The sequence below is a fragment of the Echinops telfairi genome, unplaced genomic scaffold (genome assembly GCF_000313985.2).
Source record: "Echinops telfairi isolate 266 unplaced genomic scaffold, ASM31398v2 ScPeMD7_23;HRSCAF=83, whole genome shotgun sequence".
Lineage (NCBI taxonomy): Eukaryota > Metazoa > Chordata > Mammalia > Afrosoricida > Tenrecidae > Echinops > Echinops telfairi.
Window position 1 is genome coordinate 76,733,015 of NW_022103920.1, and position 12,315 is coordinate 76,745,329.

The following is a 12,315-nucleotide window of genomic DNA, read 5'->3' on the forward strand; positions in this document are numbered from 1 at the left end:
AATAGAACATATCAAGAAAACGATTTGTTCCATACAGAGCCCTAGAAAACCTTAGCTCTGGACTCACAGGACTGATCTAATTCTCTTCTTCAGGTTGAAAGAGCACTGGGGGTTCAAAGCCACCGGCTGTTCTGTAGGAGAAAGATGTGGCAGCTCTTTTTCTGTAGCCTGCAAACCCTGCAGATCAGTTATAGTCTGTCCTGCAGAGTTCCTATGGGTCCGAACCCATTCAAAAGCATGGAAGTGGGGTTAAGGTTAGACTAGAAGTCAGACCCAGAGTGACCACATAGTGTAAGAACAGCGATGGATTTTCACCTCCTCCCAATGAGTTTGTAAAGTTATATGATGAACCAAGATTCTCTCTATGGAACATAACTGGCTGCAGTCTCTTGTCTCTCGCTTTGTTGTAGTCTGGTGGTTTGTAAGTTGCTATGATGCTGGAACCAATGCCACTGGTGTTTCAAGTACTGGCAGAGTCACTTACGGTGAACAGGTTCCAGTGGGGTTTCCAGAGTAAGAACAGACTAGGAGGAAGGAATAGGCAATGCACTTCTGAGAGATTAGCCACTACAAACCTCATGCATAGTGGCCGAACACTGACATGATGTTGGGAAATGAGGCTTTCCTGTAGGAAGGCACAGAAGACATGACTGTGGGAGAGCTGCCTCTTCAGAGTAGAGTTGACCTTAATGAAATGAATGTAGCAAAGCTTTTTGATACTTTCCTCTGCTCATGGAGAACGACTGAAAATGAGAAAAGGTGCAAATATCTATTAAAGTAATGAAGTAGAATATATAAGGTATGATTCTTTAAAAACTGAGAGTTATGAAACATAAGGAGAACACTTAAAGATCAATATACTAGGCCTTAAGAACAATTAGTTCTTATGACATGGCCCTACTGGATTCTTGCCCTAATAATGAGGTGAATTAATATATGGGTGCTATAGCAATATGTAGTGAAGAAATTAGATGGTGCTTGGCTATCAAAAAGGATAGATTATGAGGTCTTAAAACCTTGTCTTAAAACAAGTGAACATCTAAGTGAGGTGTCAACTAATTCCACAAGGCAGAAGCACAACAGTTGAGTGATACAAGGATTGCAAATAATAAAAGCAAAGATCAGAGGAAGGAACTGTATAAGAGCTTAAGTTCTGAGACTTGGTTTGCCAATGATTGTTAAAGCCCAAAATCGATTTGCAGGAGGGTTTCCACATGGATTAAGCCTACGGTGCATCCCCTCTGACCATTGGCCAGGGAAGTGAACAGTCTTTCTATCAAACAGAGTACACTGGGAAATTGATTAGTGCAGCTGTGTTGCTGTCAGGTGCCATCAAGTCATCTCTGACCCATAGTGACACACAGAATGAACAGCAGAACAACAGAAAGAAACACTGCACATTTCTGTCCCATCATCACAATTGTTCGTACACTGGAGCCCACTGATATAGCCACTATGCTAATCCATCGCATCTAGGGCCTTCCTCTTTTTCATCACCCCTCCACTTTACCAAACATGATATCCTTCTCCAGGGACTAGTCTCTTCTGATAATATGTCCGAAGTATGTAAGACCATGTCTTGCCAATCCTTGCCTCTAGGGAACACTCTGGCCTGACTTCTTCCAATAACGATTGGTTGGTTCTTTCAGTAGCCCATGATACTTTCAATGTTGTTCTCCAGCATCACAATTCAAATGCATTGATCCTTCTACGGTCTCCTTTATTCCAACTTTCCAACTTTCACATGCATATGAGGCAATGGAGAATACCATGGCTTGGCTCAGGTGCACCTGAGTCTTCAAAGTAATATTCTTACTCTTCAATACACTAAAGATGTCTTGTGCACCAGATTTATCCAATGCAATACATATTTTAGTTTTCTGCCTGCTACATTCATGAGCATTGATTGTGGAGTCAAGCGAGACTAAATCCTTGACAACTTCAACATTTTCTCCATTTACCATGATCTTATTTATTGGTTCAGTTGTGAGGATTTGGGTCTTCCTTACATTGAGTTATAATCCATACTGAAGGTTGAAATCTTTGATCCTTAACAGCAAGTGTTTCAAGTCCCCCTCGCTTTTAGCATGCAATGATGTGTCATATGCATACCACTATTGTTGTAAGCCTTCCTCCAGTCCTGATGCCACACTCTTCTTCATACAATTCAGCTTCTCTGCTCAACTGCTCAGCATACAGATTGAACAAGTATGGTGAGAAGATAAAACCCTGACACAAATCTTTCCTGATTTTAAACCACGACCTTGTACTGTTTGCACAACTACCTCTTGATCTATGTCAAGTTCTGAATGAGCACATTCTTCCTAAGGTTATCCTCAGGTTTTTTTGTTTAAATGTTTTTTAATGGTCCACACAGTCAAATAGCTTTGCATAGTCAACAAAACACAAGTAAATATCTTTCTGGTATTCTCTGCATTGAGCCAAGATCCATTTGACGTCAACAATGATATCGCTTGTTCTATGTCCTCTTCTGAATCCAGCCTGAACTTCTGACAGCTTTTGAGCCACTTTAAATTTGTTCTTGTTTTTATTTTTTCTGCTTTCTTTTCAATTGGGGATTTCCTTCCTTTTATTTTGTTATTGTTGGTTGTTTGGTATATTTTTCTTTATATGAAATCTAAGACAGAATAATCTATAGACACTGAAACTGCTTTAATAGTTTCATAGGGTTCTGGCAGGGGCATTTGGAGGGAAATGGGGAGCTAAAAATAATCAGTACAGGAATGAAGAAAATGTTCTAAAATTGGTTGTGGTGGTGATTGCGCAAGTTTTTAAAATATGTTTAAGCCACCGAATTATATGATATGTGAATTATATGTCAACAAAACTGTTAAAAGAAAAAAACCCACTTAAAATACATTGACACATTTTCCATAGCTCCTATTATAGCCACTTTCTGCCTTTGCATCATGCATCATACATATGCATCAGAGGTCATTAATGGTTTACCTTTGACGGTCATGTTTCCCCAAACGAAAGACTAGTGGGATATTTGGGCTCTTAAGGTTTTTTGAACTTTAAAAAAAAATTCTCTATGCTGCATAATAATATATTATTTCTAGAATGTACAATGTCAATATTCAACATGGAACTACTGAGAAACATGGGGATTACAAGTCTTTCCGGTTTTTATCTATCTCCCCCCATGTGTTTCCTTCTCTCTCATTCTCTCTCTCTTTTTAAAAGCTCTGGAGCAGGTGACTAGATCTTGTGAATACACACAGGGGAGAATGGTGCTTCCGTCGGGGGAGCCTGCACTGTAGGTTCTATTACTTAGCCGCGGTCTTTCTGTTGCCTACGTTTCTTATAATGGATGTTTAAGAGATGCAAGTTGGTAGAAAATAATTATTTTTTATAAATATACTTTTTTTCCAGAGCCTGTCAGTATATACCATTGGAATTAGAAACTAAGAGGCTGGAAAAGGCAAGCTAGAAGAGATGCTCTGACTCCGTGGATAAGCAATGAGTTGCAGATCAGTAGTTCTATCTCAATCTCACCTCCCAATTTCATTTCCTTCTCTTCACTCAACTGTTTAGATAACTTTAAACTGGTTTTACGTCCTAGCCATGGAAGAGTATATGCTTGTTTATTGGCAAAGCTGTCACCATTTAATTGGTATCAGATTCTGACTGGCACAAGTAACATTCACAATAAAATAAATTAATAAACTGGTTTTAAAGGACAGCAAGCATGCATTACATTTTTCCAGTTCAAACTGGCTACCAGGAAGGCCCCAAGCTTTAACAAGGCAAATATGGAGACTTGTGAATCAAGTTACAATAGGTGTCTTTGAAAGAATCAGAAACTTTAAAATCCTTTATCAGCGTCTCCTTCCCTCAAAAATAATCTAAAATAAGGTCTTGCAAGGACACGAGTCAGGTTGTTAAATCCAGCCGATTCCAGGAAATGAATCCGAAGGTTGAAGTTTTGAGGACTGGATTCTAATAGGAATCTTTTTAATTGAAGGGCAATAATGGTGCAGATGATTTATGAGCTTTAGCTAATAAAGGACCAGGGAGGTTGCTGAGCCTCTGAGTGGTTTAAGAATAGCTCTGAATGGTGGTGTCTGAAGTGCACTGATTTATGTTATGAGTGTGATACCTTTTCAGCTTCCTCTGGATAAAGAAGATCGTCATAAAATAATGTTGAACCCTTCTTCCAGCCTTCTACTGCTTTGTCTCTTCAGCACTCAGCAACTTTATTAGGCCAGTGCAGTTGCATAAAGGAGCTAATGCTTGTTTACTTTTGTAGTATTCGATATGTTACTATGGTGAATCAGAAATAGCTTCTGTTCTCACCAGGGCCACACAATAGGTGCTGACTCTCAAAGAAGCAAAGAGATTAAGCCTGACAGATGTTGAACTTCCTGGAGATAGGTGTGCGTTTACGAAGACACTCACAAACATTGCAGAAAGAAATAATAGTGTAGGAAAAAGCTATAGTTTGGAGGGCATATATAATGATCATTTTGGTTAGACTTTGGAGTAATGATTTTTTTCTATCAATATCTTTCAAGCACAACAATTATCTGCCTTGCTGGAAGAAAGTTTCCAAGAGGCTCTACATGGTAAACCCAAATGTTTGCATTTAGACCTTTACCCTTAGTGGAAACCCTTTCTCAGGCATTTTGCTGACAAAATTCATTCAACCTCTGTAGTTCACTTTCTCCAAAGTTGCAACACAACTATCTGGGCACTCTCACCCAAATTTCTATGGAATGCTAATGCAATACTCATCGATATTTCCATTGTGCAGTTGAAGGCTGAAAGAGACATTAAGGGACAAACGAAGAAAGAAATCACACAAGTCCATGGCAAAGGTTCAAGGAGAATGGAAGGTTGGGATTCCCATGGCATGGCTCATTATAGTCTATCCCCCATTGAAGTTGCTCTACAAATGTCAGAAACCCCTTGTTGGGAAGTATTCTCTTCAATAGAAGAGCCATAGCATTTTCCCAGTAGTGGGAAGGGCAGGTATACAAGCTAGCCTATAACCTTTGTTGTAACCTTTCCTTTGAGGCTCTTCTCTACTTTTCTCCACGTCCATTATCATACTTAGCCTGAGGTGCCCCTCTGATTCTCTAGCCCAGGTATGAATGAAACATAACACCAAATAAATATCTCCCTATATTTTCCCTTAATACAACAAAAATAAACCGCTATTTTCAAAGGAACTCCGCTAGAAAATGAAGGGACCCAAGGAAAGAACGGACAAGGCTACTGTAAGAATCCTGACAATGGCCTCCTTCCTGGTGCCTGACTCATCTGAGAAGCAGGCTCTGTTCCATCCCACATCCTGTCTGAAGTGTCCAGGACTGGGGAACCCAAGAGAATAACAAATATCAGAAGACCAAGGTCCAAAGGCCACTTCTGTGGGCATCCGCTTCCACTTGGAATCATACTTTGGACTTTTTGTGGTTTTTTTTAATGAAAATGGAGACTTGAGCAGTTTGTCCCTGCTTTCTATCCAGATCGTTTAAAATCCATTTTAAAATGTTGAAGTCCTAAAATATCTATTTATGAGACTATGATAGCTGAAAGATAAGCTAAACGGAGGAGGTGTGTTTTAATGACCTTACCGACTAAAGCCGGTAGGACCTAAAACTTTATCCTTTAGAAAATAGGGGTAAATTCAAAATGGTGACCAGTAACATTTAAATATTGAAATTTAAATATTAGAATCAACAATAGGTAGACATTGCATGGAGAGACATTTCAACTCACTACTTGGTAAAAAAAAATTCTTACTAGTTGACCTGTCCACTAAGATCCGGGCTTCTCATAATGTAGAGGGGATAATGCTCTGGACTGGGGATATTTAGGGATTGGTTGAGTAACCACATGTCAGAGATACCAACGTTTGGGGTTGGTCTTGTCTTGGCAAGGACTTGAACTAGGTTTAGATCAAATACAGGGACGTTTTGGTTCTTAGTGAGTTCTGTATGGCTAGGTGATCAATTGCCAACGAATAAGAAAACAATGATATAGGTATGGTTCAATGTAGTCTATCTCTGATGATTCAGAAGGCATTTTAGGCTCCATCAGTGCCTGGTTTACTTATTGTTGTGAGTGAAAAGCAACTGAATCAATGCTAAATGCAGGTATGTATATACTGGTTAATAAAGACAGCAAATATGTAAAGCCAGATAATGTAACTGAACAAACAGCTACACAATTTTTACCTTTATTAAAATTCAAGGTTAAAATAGGTGGCTTTTTATAGTAGCTATTGTATAAAATGATCCTTGGAACCCACATATGGATTTTATTTTTTAGGCCACTCTACAAAATAATTAATTAATTCCTACTCTTTAGAGCACTGTGTGACTTAGGGGCGTGAAAAGGAGATCATTTTCCCTTGCTAGGAATCTCAGTCAGAAGAAATCGCTGCCTTACCTTGATTTAGAACTTTGGAGAATCTTTACTCTTGTCTTTTCGCCTTTATCCTCTTAGTAAAAGTAGGCAAATTGCTGAGTGTCTCAATCAGGACTGCAAAGTTCCCTATTGAGATGACTCCCGTCATCTCAGCTCGGTTGTCTGGTGGTGGGTGTGCTGTTGGCAGCTCTGTCACTGCCATTGCAAATGCCAGCAGGGTCACCCAGAGTCAACCCATTTCAGTGGAGCTTCCAGACTAAGCTCACTATGAAGAAGGAGTTGCCTGCTCCTCTCAGAGGACATAGTTGCTGAAAAACATATATATATGTATAAACTCTCTATAAAAACCTTATATATACACTATATAGAGAGTGTATAGTGTATATAGCGTGGAAACATCACCAGATACTGAAGTGTAATGAATGGCAGCAGAACATGGTCAGAGACGGTGCCTCAGGACGGGCCCCTGGGGTCCGATGAAGAGCTACTTTCTCCAAGTAGAGAGACCATTTTGCCATGAATGGAGTGAAGCCTGTGTGGGTGGAGACTTCAGGATCTTCCTTTGTTTATGGGCACAACTCAAGGTAAGAAGAAATAGCTGCAAAAATCTCCTGATCATTGGAAATAGGATTGTACATAGTATGAAGCTAAGAAAATTGGAAGCCATCAAAAATGAAATGAAACGTATAAAGGTCAATATCGTAGACATTGGTGAGCTGAGATGGACAGGTATTGGCCATTTGGAATCGGAGAATCATGTGGTTTACTGTGCCTGGAATGACATAATCAAGAAGAAGGGCTTGGCATTCATTGTCAAAAGGGACATTTCAAGGTCCAAGTACAGTATTTAAGTATAATGTTATCTGTGATTAGATCATAGTCATCCACCTTCAAGGGAATCGAATTAATACTGCTATTAAATGTATGAACCCATGAAGAAGCTGAAACATTCTACCAACATCTTCAGATGGAAATGGATACAACATGCCATCAAGATGCCTTGTTGGAAACAAAAAGAACAGCATTTAGAAAATATGGTTTGATGAAAGAAACTAAACAGGGTATCACACGAGAGACTTTTGCAAGACCAACGACATGCTCATAATAAATCCCTTTTTTTTTCAACAACACAAAAAGTGACTGTATACATTAACATCTCCAGATGGAATATACAGAAATCAAATTGATTAAATATATGGAAAGAGATGATGAAGGAGCTTAAATACCAGCAGTTAAAATCAGGGCAGGGCTGACTCTGGAATAAACTATCAATTACTCCTATGTAAGTACAAGTTGAAGCTGGGAAACTTGAAACAAGTCCATGAAAGCCAAACCATGACCTTGACCATGTCCCACCTGAATTTGGAGACGCTCTCAAGAAGAGATTTGATGCACTCAACGCAAAGGAAAGAGACCTGATGAGCTGTAGGAGGACACCAAGAACACCATTCATGGAGCGAGCAAATGGTCTTTCAAAAGACAGGACAGAAAGAGAAGAGCAAAGTGGATATCAGAAGAGACATTGAAACGTGTCTGTAATTGTAGACTAGTTAAGGCAAATGGAAGTCATGATGTAGTCAAAGAGCTGAGAAGAAAATGCCAAAGGGCATCTCGAGAAGACAAAGCAAAATCCTATAATAAAAGGTGCACGGCCCTAGAGTTAGAAAACCAAAAGGGAAGAAGATGCTCAGCATGTCTGAAACTGAAAGAACTCAAGAAAAATCCAAGCCTCAAGTTACAGCATTGAAAGATTCTATAGGCAAAATACTGAATGATTCAGGCAGCATCAAAAGGAGAGGGAAAGAATGCACAGAATCACTGTAGCAAAAGAAGTAGTCCACATTCAACAGTTTCAGGAGTTAGCATACAAGCAGTTAACCGTGGTGCTGAAGAGAGACGGTCCAGCTTCACTGCACACTTGACCAAGGCTCCAGGAATTGATGGAATACCAACGAACAGGTTTCCACAAGCTGAGAAGCACTGGAAGCACTTATTAGTCTATGTCAGGAAATTTGGAAGACAGCTACTTGACCAACTGACTGGAAGAGATCCATATTTGCACCCATTCCAAAGAAAGGTGACTCAAAGAATGTGAAAATTATAGAACAATATCATTGGTATCACATGCAAGTAAAAGCTTGGTAGACATCACCAAGGGCAGGGTACATTGGCAGGGTGCTGACACAGGTACCGGCTGGATTCAGAAGAGGACCTGGAACAAGGGATACCATTGCTGATGGCAGATAGATCTTGGCTGAAAACAGAACACCAGACAGATGTTTACTGGTGTCTTATTACCTATCTCAAGGTAAGGTTTCATTCTGTTGTGCATAGGATTGCGATGGGTTGGAACCAACTAGATGGCCCCGAACAAGAAAAACCATGTAATTTAATCCTATATCTTAGTTGAGAAAATTGAGTCTCAGAATAGATTTTTTTCCACTTTATATCCAGCTGTTAAGTGGCATGGCTTACAATCAAAGGTCCTTCTGATTTAGGATCTTCCGGTAAATGATTTTAAGGAGCTCTGGTGGCACTGTGGGTTCTTAAAGGCAAGGCTGGTTGTTCAAATCCGTCAGCTGCTCCGCTCGTGAAAGATGAGACTTTCTGCTCCCTTACAGATTTACGGTCTTGGAGACCATGTATAAGGCTGCTTTCACCAATGGCGCGGCAGCAGATCCCCCTGATCTTATCAGAACTCTCTCAGCATCCATTGCAGTCATGCTTCCTCTTCTCCATATTTCAATTTTCCTGGACAGGAGGACATTTTGTAGTGTAGTAATACAGACCCCAAAGAGTTTGCTATGTTGTGAAGATCCTAGGGTAATCACAATGGCATTGAATTGGAATGGAATAACACGTCTACAAGTAATTATTTTATGAGGATATATTTTCCCCAAGGGGTCATTGCATTCTATTCACCGAAGAAGCGTTTTCCTACCACTTGGTGGCAGTAGCTACCAATCCATCCGCCGGGTTGGCTTCCATTTACAGCTAAAAGATGCTTCTGGAAGTGATTTTTTAAATGATTTTTTTCTTCAATTAATCATCCTTTCTATGCAAAGAATTTGTTTTTCTGGCTCAGATTTCATGTATACTTACTACTATTATTAATATTTTGTCTTTGATATTTATTACTCAGATAGTTTTCTCCTAAATTACAGTTCCTGGAGTTCCCTTTAGAAGAAAGACAACAACAACAATAATAATAATAAAAATAATAAATTCTTCCATTCAATATTACTGATTTTTAAATGTGCATTCTTTACTTTATCAAAACAGAATGATGACAGACAGAGTTTGGAAAAAGGGATAGATGAGCTTATCAAACTAATATAAATCACCTTCCAATCATTAAGCACTGATTTATTACTACGGCTTTGAAATGCTCAAAGTACATCAAGTATTTTGTCTCAATTCAGAAAACAGCCCATTTTACAGGAGACAAAACAAGTTTAAAGGGGTTCAAGTGAACTTCCTTTGGTCCCCAAACTAAACTCACTGGTTCTGAGTCAATACTTAATCCTAGTGACCCTGTCAGACCGAGCAGTCTTTCAAATTGCTGACCTTTTGGAGAATAGCCCAATGCAAAATCACTACAGGATTCTTTGCCTACTTATGGCTATTTTATCTTCTCTAGCAGGCCCGCAACATGACCCCTGGTGGTGTGGTGGTGGTGGATTGGCCTGCGAACTGCACAGTCCACAGTTCGAAACTATCAGCCACTCTGTCAGAGAAAGACAGTGTTCTACTTCTATGAAGCGTTTCAGTTCGGGCAGCCCCCAGGGGCAGCTCCCCCCTGTCTTCGATGGGCGCCATGAGTTGGCGTCCACTAGAAGTCAGTGAGTTTGGATTTGGTTTGAGCAGGACAATAGCAATAAACAAATGCGGGTTCTACAACTCATTGGTAAATCAATGACACTCACTACCAAATTCCGTTCCTTTAGGGATAGCTGTCTATTTTACAGAACTCAGTAACCGTCACATCAACAACTCGGCCATCAACTGAGGCGAGTCCAGGGCAGCGAGTTCCAGACTTCTGGAAGGAGGAACCATTGTGGGTTATGGATGGCAAGTTGTTTGGCAGTTGCAGTCGTCAAAACTGGCTTCCTTCGGAAGAAAAGACAAATTTTGCCTTCATAGTGGTAATACACGTCCCGAGTTAACAAGAAGGATGAAAAATAGAATTGAATTCAACACACACACACGTGCGCGCCCCTGCTACGATATCTTGAGGAAAAGGAATTACGCAGCCAGAGTGTCTGATTGGAGGAAACCACATCGTGGTCACTTTGTTTTGTTTCGTAGTGAAGAACCATGAGGAAATAGGGTGACATGGTTTTTCTGCTAAGCCACAAGAAGAAATAGAAATAATGGGAGAAAAACAAATCGTTTCCTCTGACAAGAAAACTCAGTCCATGGCTGTGTATCTGCGAGCAGAAAGTGACTACAGATGAGAGGGTGGAGCCTGCTTGCTCTATGACAGCACTAAAAGTATCGTATTTTATAATCAGGGACACTTCTCACCCCGGCAAAGGTTAATCAATAAGCTCTCTCCTCTAAGGCCAACAATAAAGAGTCCACACTGTTCTCTACAGTCAGGACTTTCGAGAAAGGGAGCGTGCAGCACAGTGGTTCAGCAGGCAGATTGGGAGTCAGGCAGGCATGGGGCTGGGGCGATTTAGAGCTGCTGCTTCGGCTTTATGAATGTCAACTTCTTCATGCAGAAAATGGACACACTTACTAACTAACCAGTTACCTGGGAGTCAATGCTGACTCATGACAACCCCATGTGTGTGGGGCTGGAACTGCTCTGTGGAGTTTTTAATGGCTTCCCTTTCAAGGCATTTCTGGGTGGCCACTGAGGTAGTTAGTTTATTGTGCCAGCCTGGCCGATAAACACATGTGGGATTAATTGAAGGGCGGAGAGATAAATGATTTGGTGAGCCTCACCTCTCTGGTCTCTTGCTCTTTGATCATCGGACCAGTGTGTGGCTGCCTGGCTTGTTCTATGCCTCAATTTTCAAGCTATACTATCTGTGGGACACCTAACCCGTGGACTATGTCACTGTAATTTGAGGTTCCTTCAAGACCTGTTTTGCCACACCATTGTGTACATCTCTTAAGCTGGGGACTGTCGGACCCTGTCATCTGACTGACTGTTGGTGACCTGCCTTGCTGTTTGCTGCCTGTGGCCGGATAGCCTGAGTTGCTCTACAGAGGACTGCCCGGCGGCCCTCAAGACTTGAAGGACTGCCAGTGACTCACAACTGTCTCACAGGAGTGAGTTGCACTGAGCCATTTGTACTGCTTTATAATTTAATTAACTGTTTATTTCTTATGTTATGTGTCTATCTATATGTATAAATATATATAAAAGTATTAGCATTCTGCTTTTGTTTCTCTGGAGAACCCTGTCTAACACAACACGAACCTCCAATTTTGTGGTTAGTGGTTGAGTGTGTAAACCATTTGCACCATCCAGGGACTATGCCAATGCTTATCCCAGAGCAGGGTTTAAAAGGTGAATGAGATCATGCTTATGATGTGCTTGTTATAATTTTTAACACAAGAGAACATAGGTAAGTGAAGTTTTAAGAATTATTATTAACCTGCCTACTCTTTAAGCAACTGTTGTTTGCAGAGCAGGGCTTCAATTCCTGACAAGAATCATAAAGAACATATTATATATTTGGTACTTTTTCCTCCTTTAGAGAATCTTAGCTTATGCCAAAAGTATGTGCATGCTTGCTTTGGAAGGCTGCTGTTTCCTGCTCTCTGGGGGTGGCTTGCTAATATCTCATCGTGACATACTCCGGGGATGGGTACCAATAATCTCTCCAAACTTCGGCCCAAATATCCTGAGCTTCCATTAGCAAGGCTTCAAAGCTTATACGTAGATTCGTTTCTAGGAAAATC

The 12,315-nt window shown here is 40.4% G+C and overlaps 1 protein-coding gene and 1 pseudogene across 9 annotated transcripts in view; one reads left to right on the forward strand and one right to left on the reverse strand.

Moving 5' to 3' along the window:
• TMEM196 (transmembrane protein 196) overlaps positions 1–12,315 on the reverse strand; it is a 55,188-nt gene that overhangs the window by 24,019 nt on the left and 18,854 nt on the right. The gene's annotated exons all lie outside the window — the stretch shown is intronic.
• Positions 3,527–3,669, forward strand: LOC115869267 (annotated as a pseudogene).